This window comes from Vulpes vulpes, chromosome 11, assembly GCF_048418805.1.
Source record: "Vulpes vulpes isolate BD-2025 chromosome 11, VulVul3, whole genome shotgun sequence".
Taxonomy (NCBI): Eukaryota; Metazoa; Chordata; class Mammalia; order Carnivora; family Canidae; genus Vulpes; species Vulpes vulpes.
The window spans coordinates 77,835,260-77,848,035 of record NC_132790.1 but is presented as its reverse complement, the minus strand read 5'-3'; the positions used below and the strand labels follow the sequence as shown (position 1 = coordinate 77,848,035).

General features: G+C 45.5%; 1 protein-coding gene across 3 annotated transcripts in view; it reads right to left on the bottom strand.

Moving 5' to 3' along the window:
* The window catches only part of SH3BP5 (SH3 domain binding protein 5), a 111,285-nt gene that overhangs the window by 77,357 nt on the left and 21,152 nt on the right, over positions 1–12,776 (bottom strand). The window lies entirely within an intron of this gene.

Here is a 12,776-nt window from a genome sequence, read left to right as displayed (position 1 = left end):
ACCTGGTCATTGTTCTAAAATCAAGAGAGAGCCAACAATTCTCAGAGATGTCCTGAAAGGTTTTGCAAAACACCGAGTTGCTTTTGCTTTCCCACCAGTTTCCCCAGTGGAGCAGAACGGAGCCTGTACCGGGGCAGGTTTTATCCGAGCTGTGAATAAACTGAGAGACAGAGGTTGTAAACAAGAAAAGTGAGGTCAGTCCAGACTCTCCTATGCTTCTCGGTTGCTGGAACCCCGCCCTCACCGTGCTAAACAACAACTTCCCAGATACACTTCCATTTCAGCTTAGATCAAAGAGCAAGAGAATGGTTCCAAAGGCCACCATGGACATAGGGAAACTGCCCTAGAACAGTGGTTCAGGCTTTTGTTGTTGTATTTTTAGGAGACCTGGGCCAGTTACAGCGTCAATCCCAATAGTGTTCTGAAGTTAAAATAAGGAAAATAAATCACAGTACTACTCTCTGTATTCTTTCCTGGGACACAAATGCATAGGAAACGAAGCAAGGAATGAACTGAGGGTGACAAGGCGGAGGTGCCTGTGTGGTTACAGGGAAGGCCTCTCTGAGAAGGGCACTTTGAGCCAAGACTGGAGAGAAATGAGAAAGTGACCCCTGTGTGCCTTCACGGGGAGAGCGCTCCAGCCACCGAAGCTGCGTGTGCTGAGGTCCCCGGGTGAAACTGTGTCTCACTCGGGTGCTGGAGAGCCAGGGACACGACATCTGAGACCTGCAGATGGGTAGACCACAGGGGACAGGGTAAGAAACTTGGACTTTACTGAGTGATATATAATCACTCTGTGTGGGAAGTGGACTGCAGTCGCTGGGGACCGGGGGCAGAGGGGACACAAGGAGGTGAGTTAGGCCTGTGGCCTAAGCAGTGGGAGAAGAGAGATGCCCCTGTTGGTTGCTTCCCTTTGCCAATGGAATGGTGGGCATAGTCAGCAGCTGAGAATAAGAGTGATTGGGGGGTTCTTGGAACAACACTGGATGCTGGAGGAGAGACACAGAAACCTGTCCAGGGGAGCTGGAAAGTCAGCTGACAGGGGGAATACGGTATTGTAATTTCCAAGCTGCACTGAGGACCCACACGGGGTTTTGGGATTCTCCATATGACCAGTCAGCAAAGCTGAGTGCTTTTGCCCACTCAAGCTCCACTTCTGGACACAGGCAGAGACTAATGAGAATGCCAGCTTTAACGAGGGTCGGGATTATTTAACCAAGGTCTTACAATGGCAGGGGAGAAGCATAAGGGGGTTGAGGGCAACTGCAGGCCCATGGAATCGAAACTGGATTAAATAGGAAGTGCAGGCACAAGGCAGTGAGGGAGAGATCATTAAAATACCAGGGAGGGGTGATGAAGCCCTGAGTCAAGGGATCTAAAGAGGGACTGAATCTGAGGCTGTGTGGAAGTTGGTAGCTAATAATATCTGGAGAGAGAAGAGTTGAAGATGATTCCAGAGTTTCTAGTTTGAGTGATTGGATGACACCATTAATTAGGACCTATGCTATAGAAGTTTTGGTTGGGAAGAAAATAGATTCGTTTTTTAGAAAATACTGATTTGAAAGGGAAAACCCTGAAAGCTCAGCTGTGTTGTATTTGGCAGTTGGGATCTAGGTTATCCAAGGATTGGATAGAACTCCCTGGAAGGTCTTTCTTGTTGCCTCAACATACCTCCCTGACTTAGCAAATGTATTATAGCTCATCTGATCCTTGAAGATAATGTAGGTTGTATTTCTCCTCCTCTACCCCATGACTCACGCCTAAGGGAATCAGATATTTACACAAGAGATTTTTGTTGTTGTTAATGTTTTTAAAGTGAAATCTGCAAGCCAAAGTGGTCAACAACATTAATTCAATACATTTTTTTGAGCACTTAGCTCATGCATACACTATCCAGGTTCCAATTTGAGGGCCCCAAACATGTAGACAACAAAGTCATAGTGTCTTCCTATTTGGGGGGACACAGCCCCCACAAAAATTGTGCCCCCAAATTATGCAACCATGAGTTCCTCGTTGTGAAATTAAGGGTCTGTCAAACTTCAGTGCCTTTGAATGAGGATTCCCTACAACACCAATTTTTTAAAAGACTATTTATTTATTTGAGAGAGAGTGTGTGTGTGCAAGTGGGAGTTGGAACGGGAGAGGAGAGAGAGAATCTCAAGTCTCACTCCACACTGAGCTCAGAGCCTGACACATGCATGAAACATGACTCAGAGATCATGAACTCAGCCAAAATCAAGAGTCAAACACTCAACTGACTCAGCCACCCAAGATGCCCCACCAATTTTTTTTTTTAAATGCTGTGCTCCTTAACTCCTATAGAATAGAGAACTGCTCTTCTACACTAGGATGAGGGATCCCTGGGTGGCGCAGCGGTTTGGCGCCTGCCTTTGGCCCAGGGCGCGATCCTGGAGACCCAGGATCGAATCCCACATCGGGCTCCCGCTGCATGGAGCCTGCCTCCCTCTACCTGTGTCTCTGCCTCTCTCGTTCTCTCTGTGTGACTATCATAAATAAATAAAAAATAAATAAATAAATAAATAAACTAGGATGAAATGAATCTGCATTCCCCCCACATTCAGGTAGCCGTGATTGAAGAAACTGATAATCAGCATCTTCTCTTGGCCCACCTGTAATCTTTACACCGTGCCTTAGGCCGGAGATTGCAAACTGGGAGCTACTGTTTGGATCAGACCCTAGGGCACGTGTGGTCTGGCTGACACAGCTTTATAAATTTGAGCCCGCACTTAAAACTCGAGCAATGCAATGTGAGACTTCAGACTTCCCTGCTTGGTGAAAGTCCAGAGGAGACATGAGGAGTGGGTGGCCTTTTAAAAAGGTCATGGCACTCTCAAGTCAACCTCAGAGTCCTATAGGCAGACTCGCTTCCAGCAGCAGGCTGCACACAGGGGAAACCCCACCTCTCCTCAGCACCCCAGTGGGAAGCTGGTTCCCTCTGCCTTTCTCCCACTCTCTCTCCTCTCCCCACATACCCCAAAGGATTATGGCACATGGCAAGATGGAGGAGAATTTTAAAGGAGACTTCCAAACCCTTCAGCCCTACTTTTGGGCCCACATGAGTGGTTGTCAGAACTCAAGGAGTTACAGAAGCCAGTTCTTGGAGAGATATCAGGGCTTCCACATTAACAAGGCATCTGTTCCATTCCACAATTCAGTGACATCAGTGTGTTGCCAAATTGTCTTGCACTGTGGCCACTCCCCTCTAATGAGGACCTTTATTTGTGTCCTGAATCGAATTACACTCAAGCCTCTTGGCCCAGATGAATTACAGGCCAGAGTACTTACAGAACCCAGGAAAGAGACTCTCAATGTTTAACTGTGATCATAGGGGACCTGCAGACATTTAAAATGGTGCTGGAATCTTGGAGACAGAAAAAGTGTGTTCTGTTAAAAAGAAGAAAGAGGGTTTCATACCCTGTGAGCCAGTGGGCATAGCAGATTGCAGACATGATTCTAGAATGGATTTTAAAGGGGAGAGGGCATTTGTGTGTCCATGGAAGAAAAGTGATTGATCACTATGACCCAGCTTGGGTTAACCAAGAACAAATCATGTCAGCCGTGCCCTTATTTACTTATTCCACGAGTTTATTTGTCTATGCAGGGAAGGAAACACGCAAGACAGGAGATCTTCATTGTTCAAAGATAATGGATACAGGAAAAGGCCACTTGAATGAATCCACTTAGAAGGGAAACCAAAATTTCGTATTAAATAATGAAAAAGGTTTTTACTGGGACTTAACCCTGCAAAATGAAACTTAAAATTATGAAATTAAGGGTGTTTTTTCCCTTCCATTTAAAAAACTAGTTTATGAGTATTTACTGAACATCTATTATGTGACACCCTCTGGCAATGAAGATAAAGCAGTAGACCAACTAGACAAAATCCCTGCCCTCGTTGGGGTTTATAGACTAAAGCAAGACAGAGAACATGTTTTAAGTACACAAATAAGCAAAATAGTGGCGGTTAGTGATAATGACAGAGCTGCAAGGAAAAAAGTCAGATAACCAAAGAAAGAAGGCTGGAGAGTGGGGCTGCCTTCGATGCGGGGTGGTGAAAGCTTCAAAGGACGTGACATTCTAGCTGAGATTTGATGACAAGAAGGAGTCAGACAGCCTCAATATGGAGGAAAGAGCATCCAGACAGGGCGGACCCCGAGGAGGGAGCTCACGAGGTGGCCAGAGAGGGAGAAAGGAGGGGGTGTTGAAATGAGGTGCCAGACATGGGCACAAATCAGATGATGTGGGGCCTGGGAGGCCACAGGAAGGAGTTTGGATTTTATATAAATGTGATCAGATGCCATTGGAGGGATTTCGGTTGTGAGATGACACGATCCAATGTGTATGCTTAAAGGCTGACTGTGGCTGCCACGTGGAATGAGATGGCCATGAAGACAAGGCTCGGGGCAGGAATACCAGGTACGAGGCTGTCACCGGGGGGCCCTGGTGAGAGAGGTGGCCACTGGGCTAGGTGGTGGTAGGGGGTGGCATGAGGTCCATTCAGGACGTACTGGGAAAGTAGGCCCAACAGCACTCGCTACTGCATCAGAAGTGAGAGTGGGCAACTCAGAGGCTTCAAGAATGACTCTCAAGATTTTGCCTTGAGAAGAGGCTAAAGGACACTGCCATTTACTGGGCAAGGCAGGGAACACTTGAGAAGCAGGTTTGAAGTCAAAGGTGTGTTTCTAAACACCTAGGTCTGAGAGGCTACTAAACACTCAAGTAGAGATACCAGTGGACAGGAGGATATGTATCTCAAAGTCAGCCAACTATGGGCAGATGGTATTTAAAGCCCAGGCACTAAATGGGTAGACACTGGAGGCAAGAGGCCCAGGAGGAGGATCCAGGCACGCCAACATTTAGAGGTTGGGCCTTACAGGAAGGCCCAGGTAAGAGTACTGCCAGCAACTCCTTCTTAGAAGAGCAACAACCACCACCACAAAAACCATCAGTAAACTATTGAGGATTTTTGGTGGTATATTTTTCTGATAAAATTGAAGAACATGTGAAATTCTTTAAGATTTTCACAACCCAGGGCCACCTGAGTGGCTCAGATGGTTAAGTGTCCAGCTCTTGATCTCAGCTTAGGTCTTAATCTCAGGGTTGTGACTTCAAGCCCCGTGTTGGGCTCCATGTCTACTGTGGAGCCTACTTTTTTAAAAAGTGATTTTTATAACACAAGCATAGACAATATAATTTGACAAAAATATCTGAGGTGTTTGTTACTTTTCCCAGGTGTTTCCTACCTCTTCAACGTTAGAATCATTCCCACTCGAAGAATCCTTTTGGTTCTCATCATCCTCAGTTGTCTCTGATCTAACACTGCCATTTCCTCATTTGTCAATGGCTTTGCAAATGACCAGGGCAGTTCCCCAAAACTGCTCTCTTATTCTTGAAATCTTGCCGATCTTGCAAGACCGATGGTTTCACTCTGCCATCAATTTTTAGGTTATTTGCATCGTATCTGCATTAAGTTGTTGACGTATGTCTGACAATCATAGAGATAATGGCGGACAAAGACTTTAACCCAATGGAAAGGGGCAGAAGCTCAGTATTAAAAGCAAGGGATGTTCTGTGCAGTCAGTTTTTGAGGGATTAGTTTTGTGTCATGGTGATGTTAGCTGCCTATCACAGAGACAACTGGCTGTTCAACGACTCCTTTCTCTCGTTCTCAAAGCACTTTGCTCCACAGCATTTTCCTACCTACCACTGGCTACGTATGGCTCTATGGACTGAGTGAGCAGCAGGATATGCCATTGTCAGGCTCGTCCCATGGAAGCTGAATACAGAGGACAGTGCAGCTGAAGAACAGCAGATCCCAGAGGTGGAGAGAACCTGCGTCCCCGAGAGGCTGTAGGGAGGAGAGTGCTCCCACCAAGCTGAGAACCTTGAATTATTGTTGCCTAAGCTACAGATGACATGCCATTTAAGCCTGGGGTCTATTTGTTACGGTGGCGTAGCCTACCCTAAATAACACACTGCTCCACCTGACTTCAAGAATGGGATAATGAATGCCCAGTCATGAGGAGCCTCTTATATATTTCAGCAACAGCCTTAGCTGGTACTGTGCAAGTTCCTATGGACAAGCTGAAAAACATGGGTGGTTGCTAGCTCACGTCAGAGAAGTAGTGACAGACCAGACAACCCAACATAAAGGCTAATGAGTCACAGTCCACCCATACACATCCTTTTGGGCTTGCTTCTTGGCTCTGTCCTTTTCAACAACTATAGCAATGACTCAAGAGGAATATAGCAAAGGCATGCTTCTTAAACTTCCAGGAAACATGATGCTGGAAGGGGCACCTTGGATTGCACAATTCTGATCTTGGCACTAAGTTTTCATTATGTTGTTGTATTATGACAACCACAGAGAAAATAATTGACAAAGGCTTTGACCCAAAAGGCAAGGGCAGAAGCTTGACTTTTATAAAAGAAGGGACAGTGAGTCAAACAAGACATAGAAAAATTCACTGGGGCTAAATATAAGGGCCTGAACTTTGTCTGAAATAAACTTGAACAAGATGGAGAAGACTTGGCTTCAGACAGCACATTTTTATAAGATTTAGATGTTTTAGGCTGCGTTACCAAAAGTATTATGTCTAGAATGAAGAGATAATAATCCCATTTTTCTCTACCTAAGGGAGGTTGTCCTGGAGTTTTTCAATCAAGTACAACACCGGACATAAAATATGTTCGGAGGAGAGCACCCAGGACTATGAAAGGGACAGGAATATGAATTTGAGTCTTAGAACAATTATTTTCTGGGGGTACCTGAGTGGCTCAGTCCCTTAAGTGACCAACTTGATTTCAGCTCAGGTCATGATCTCAGAGTCCTGGGATCAAGTCCCATACCAGGTTCTGTGCTCGAATAGAGAACTTGAGGACTTTCTCTCCCTCTCCCTCTAACCCTCCCCCTACTCACTCTCTTTCTCTCTAAAACAAATGAGTCTGTCCAATTTTTAATTGAGCTGATACAAAAGTTAGTGAGTTCCCTGTCTCTGGAGGTGTTCAAATAAGTTAGCCCATACAAAATTACTGATATTCAGTTATTTTTGACCTACAAGAATAGAAATTTCATATGGCTCCATCTAGCCCTTGGTAGAAATGGTGGAAGGTGAGTCAAGCAATTGATGGTATTTTAAGAGCAAGTGACAGAAATACAACTCAAACAGGTTTGAACAGAAGAAGAGAGAGGGGATAGTGGAGTGGGAGATGTGTCAGTATATTGTAGCTTAAAAGTCCAAGGAAATTCTAGCTTTAAGTATGGCTGGATCTGAGGTCTATCTCTGCATCCCTCCCTTGCCCTCCTTTGGGTTGGCTCTATTCCCAGACAGACCTGCCCTTGTGGAGGACAGCCTTGTGGTGGACAGCTTTACGGCACCAGCAGCTCCAGGTGTGCATTAAATCAGCTTAACAACCCCAACCCCAACCCCAAGAGTCTCTCCTCACCAATAATTCCTGGGACTGACTCTAAACTGACTTAGGGGGCAACCCCGGTAGCTTAGGCGTTTAGCGCCGCCTTCAGCCTGTGGCCAGATCCTGGAGACTAGGGATCCAGTCCCACATTGGGCTCCCTGCATGGAGCCTGCTTCTCCCTCTCTCTGTCTCATGAATAAATAAATAAAATCTTTTTAAAAAAATAAAAATAAAAAATAAACTGACTTAGGTCACATGTCCATCCTTTAGTCAGTAAATAAGGTTGGGTGTGTCAGGGGTGGAGAGGAATAAGATTACTGATTGGCTTGACCTTCATTACAAGTTGATCCCAGAGTCCAGATGAGGGTAGGATGAGGGGGTAGTGGTGATCAGCCACATGGCCTAACATAAAGGGTAGCTTTCCAAAACACCAAACAAACATACTACTGAGGTTCTGTGGCCCAAACTGAATGATGAGAAGGACCAGCCAGGTGAAGATCCTGGCAGAGAATGTGGGTTGGTACTGATGGAGAAATGACCTAAGTGGGTTTGAGAAACAGAAAGGCGGCCAGGGTTTCAGTTATCTATGGCTGTAAAACCAAGTGCCAAAACTCAATAGCTTAAGGTAATAACCATTTTCTTTCTCATACTTCTATGAAATGACTGGACTCAGCCAGGCAGTTCTCTGGTCCACGTAATTCAGCTGACTGCTTGACTGAGGCTGGAGGAGCCAAGATGACTAACTCCCCAGTAGATAGTTGAGGCCGTAGGCCAGGGGCTCATCTGCGACTATGGCCAGAACTTCTCCTCCACATGGCTTCTCTGTATGGCCTTTGTTTTCTCACAGGATAGTGGCTGGATTCCAAGAAAGGAAGCAGAAGTTGCCAATCTTCTTAGGCCTCTCATCTCAGAAGTCCTAGAACATCAATTTTACTATATTTTATTGGCTAAAGTGGTCACGGCAGCATATTCAAGGGGTCTGACATTAGCATATAGGGACAAAAGGAATTGATGGCAGTTACCCAGGGGGCGGATTTGGGGGGGGGGTAGGGGAGAGGGGACGATCTTTCCCAGCTAGTATGACTAGGCCATCATGAAGGGCAGAGTGGTGTGCAATAGAGTTGGAAAGGTAGAAAGGGACTAGATCAGGGTCAGCAAACCGACCCACATGCCAAATCCAGCCCATTGCTTGATTTTGTAAATAAAGTTTTATTGGAACACAGTCACATTTATCTGCTTACCATATTGTATATGGCTATCTTGTAGCAGAGCTGAGTGGTTGTCACACAGATCATATGGCTATCTAGACCTTTATAGAAAAGGTTGCCAACCCCCAGGCTAAGGCATGGATGCCTTATAAGTCTCATCAAAGGATTGGAATTTTATTCTGAGTGACAGGAAACCACCAGATGGTTTTAAACCAGTGAGCCTCATTATCTGACCTCCATTTTTAAAAGCTCTGCTCTGGGAATGGATTAGAGGGAAGAGAGAAGTGAAAGCAGGGAGACCAGAAGCAGGCTATGGCAAGCATCAAGATGAGAAATGGACAAGTAGACAACTGAGAGAAGTAGGTGAATTTGGCACATGTACTGAAGAAAGGAAGCCCACAGGATTGCTGAGCCACCAGATTCAGAGATGAGAGAGAAAGAAATCAAGCATGACTTCTAAGTTTCCAGCTTGAGCACCTGGGTTCATGGTGGTCCCATTAACTGAAAAGAGAAAGACCCAGGGAGGAGTGGGTTGGGGAGGAAAGCATCAAGAATTCCATTTTCCACATTCTAAGCTTGCGATGTTTGTCAGGCATCCAAAAGGCAAAGTTAAATAAGCATTTAAATACTTGAGTCTGGAGTTCAGAGTATAAATTTGAGAATCATCAGTGAAAGAACATATTGAGCCAGAAGCGGGCAGCCTGGGCAGCTCAGCAGTTTAGTGCTGCCTTCAGCCCAGGGTGAGGTCCTGAAGGCCTGGGATTCAGTCCCGTGTCAGGCTCCCTGCAGGAGCCTGCTTCTCCCCCTGCCTGTGTCTCTGCCTCTCTCTCTCTCTCTCTCCTCTCTCTCTCTCATAAAAAAAAAAAAAAAAAAGCCAGAAGCCTGGAAGGAATATTAACAAGGAAAGGTGTGAAGAGAACCCTTGGATGGGCAAAAACTAGAAGCATCAGGGGCAGGGAATTCAATAACAGGGATTAAGAAGGAGAGGTTAGTAAGGCAGGAGGATCCAGGAGACTGTGGTTTTTCATGAAAGCTAGAAAAAAAAAATATTTCAAACTGGAAGGAGTTGTTCACTGTGTTGAATGTTTCTGGTGAATAGAGAAGTCACCACCAATTTGGGTGATATGAGGTCTCTCTGAAACCTTGACAAGAGCAATTTCAGTGAGTTGGGCGGGGTGGGGGGTGGGGGACGATGACCAAACACTGGACAAGTTTGAGGAAAACATGGGATGTGGGCAAGTGGAGATAGATAGCAAGTATAGAGAGGCCTTTTTTGAGAAGTTTTGCTGCAAAATGAATGGGTCAAAACCCCAGATGTCCATTGCAGGCTCATGACCTTCAAAGTTCCTTCCAAGCTTGAGAATCTTTGACTTAATGAAGTACCTACCATGTGTCAGCTCATTCCTTGTCTGCAGTGCTGATGAGCAATTTCTCCTGATAACTCATGGGGAACCTGGATGGAGCACAAGAGAAATCCATATCTAGAGCTTCAAGGAAAAAGAAAAACGAGAAAGAAAGTTTGCAGCTACCCAGAGGCAAGTATAGATTTTCAAATGGTTTCTCCATGTTGTAGGAAGACCTGCAAACGCATCAAGCAAGCAGTTTCATTTCTGCTGGGTGTGCACGCAAGCTCTTCCTTCCACACTTGCCCAAGGAAGCTTGTTCATGCCAACTTCGGAAATTTGCTGCCAAATATAAATGTGCGACCCAAAGAATAAGCAGATTTCTGTAATTGGGACACAAATGCGTCTTGTAGAAGGATACAAAGTATCATTTTTGTTTCAGAAACGTGTTACTTTTTTCTGGAAAACATTTAAGTTCCCATGACGAATATCTAGGACTATACATACTCATGCACATAGAACCTACTGTTATTTTAAAAAATACAGCTTGGGGACACCTGGGTGGCTCAGCGGTTGAGCATCTGCCTTCGGCCCAGGGCGTGATCCCAGGATCCGGGATCGAGTCCCGCATCAGGCTCCTTGCAAAGAGCCTGCTTCACTCTCTGCCTGTGTCTCTGCCTCTCTCTCTCTCTCTCACGAATAAATAAATAAAATCTAAAAAAAAATACAGTTTTAAGTCTATTTTATCACAGACTGTAAGGAAGATGAGATAATTTTGTATCTAATTCTACTCCCTGATGATCTTAAAAGACATCATCTGACTCTAAAGTCTGAGCTCTGAACCATTTGCTACTCTGTTTTGTAGAGGTGCAGGCTGGCCCCTTAGGTTGCCAGTTTTCCTGGATCTATAAAAAGGTGTATATATAATCATAACAGGAGTCATATTTCTCTTTTCCCATGAACTAGTTTAGAATCCCAGATCTGCTGCTTATGAAGCTGTGCAACCCTGAGTCTCAAACCTCTGTGAGCCATGATTGCCTTATTTGCCAACTGGCAATAGTAGATCTACTCTGCTGTTATGTATTAAGTAGGCTAATGTAGGGGCACCTGGGTGGCTCGTCAGTTAAATGTCTGGTCATGATTCTGGGGTCCTGGGATTGAGCCCCTTGTCAAGCTCTCTGCTCTGTGGAGAGTCTGCTTCTCCCTCTGCCCCTCCTTTCTGTTCATGTTCTTTCTTTCTCTCTCAAATAAATAAATACTTTTAAAAATTAAGTAAATAGGCTAATATAAATAAAGGTCTGTGTACCTATTCTGAGTACAACAATGGTAGCCATCATGAAGAGTAATATCTATGAGTATACCTAATCTTTATTTAAAAGGCCAACTTACCTCATCACGTTCTGAGAAGGGTCCCAGATCCCCTGGGTTATCCCCTTCCATGAGCTTGATTGTCTATCTGTTTGGAATGATCCTGATGCTTTGGTAATCCCATAGTTAGTAGTTTGCAGCCTGCCTTTCAATGTTCCCAAAGCCTCAGACTGCACAGGAGGGGGAAAGGTTCTATCCCCAAGCCCCACACACCTCTGAGTCGGCTTCCTTAAAAGATTCTAATGAGGGGATCCCTGGGTGGCGCAGCGGTTTGGCGCCTGCCTTTGGCCCAGGGCGTGATCCTGGAGACCCGGGATCGAGTCCCACATCGGGCTCCCGGTGCATGGAGCCTGCTTCTCCCTCTGCCTCTCTCTCTCTCTCTCTCTCTGTGTGACTATCAAAAATAAATAAATAAATAAATAATTAAAAAAAAAAAGATTCTAATGAAGAGTGACAACGGCTGGGTGATCATCTTTTTCACCTGACTTTGGTAGTGAAAGAAACCTATCTACATAGAAACACTCAGGCTTTGGGAGACAAGGTACTCCAGTGAAAGGGTCCTTTGCATTGGCCCTGACCTGACTATGGAGGCCGGCTATCTTGAGTATTCCCTCTTCTTGGACTTGAAACAGCTGTAGGGGTTATGTCAGATCTTAGGGATATTTCCATTTCTTTATATTTTGTTTTTTTGAGGGGATGAGGAGGAGAGCTTTCAATTACCATTCACAAATGGTAGCTGATGCTTTCTGCACTCACATTCCCCCAGGCCCTCTGGGATTCCAGCTACAGCCAGGGTGGACATTCTCCACACACACTGGCAGTGCCTACCTCAAGTACTGGTAGAGTTCCTCAACTTCTCCACTGCAGGGTTTGTTTCCAGCTTTGGTAGTTTCCTTAGCCCTTATGCAGTCAGCCCCAAGCATGCAGGCAATTAGTACTCCCAGGGCAGCCTCAACCATTGGAGGGATGGAACAGGCCCTAGTCTCTGGTTCTGCAGAGGCACAACTCTGGAGGATATTCTCTCCCAGTTCCTCAGAGGGTCCCCAGGAAGAGTGAGCCCAGTTGGCCACAACAATAACCAGTGGATTAACACATCCCTCACTGGCTTTTTTCTCCTCTTACCCTTCCCGTTCCCTCCCAAGAAGGCCACCTGGACCCAAGACCCAAGTCTCTCTAAGGTTTGGTTTTGCAGAAAACCTAAACTAAGACTTGCATGGAGGAGCAGGTTGGGAGTTTGTTTTTCTTTAACACAAAGAAAAAGGTGCTCCTTTGTTTGATAAATAACAAAAAGGGAAGCTGCCACTATTGGGAAGGGGACCGTCCTGGAAGCTGAGAAGTGGAACTCATTTCTAACCACTGGTAACAAAGTTACCTAAGCCTTCAAGTTGACTGCTCATATAGGCCAGGATCTGCTGGTGGCTGG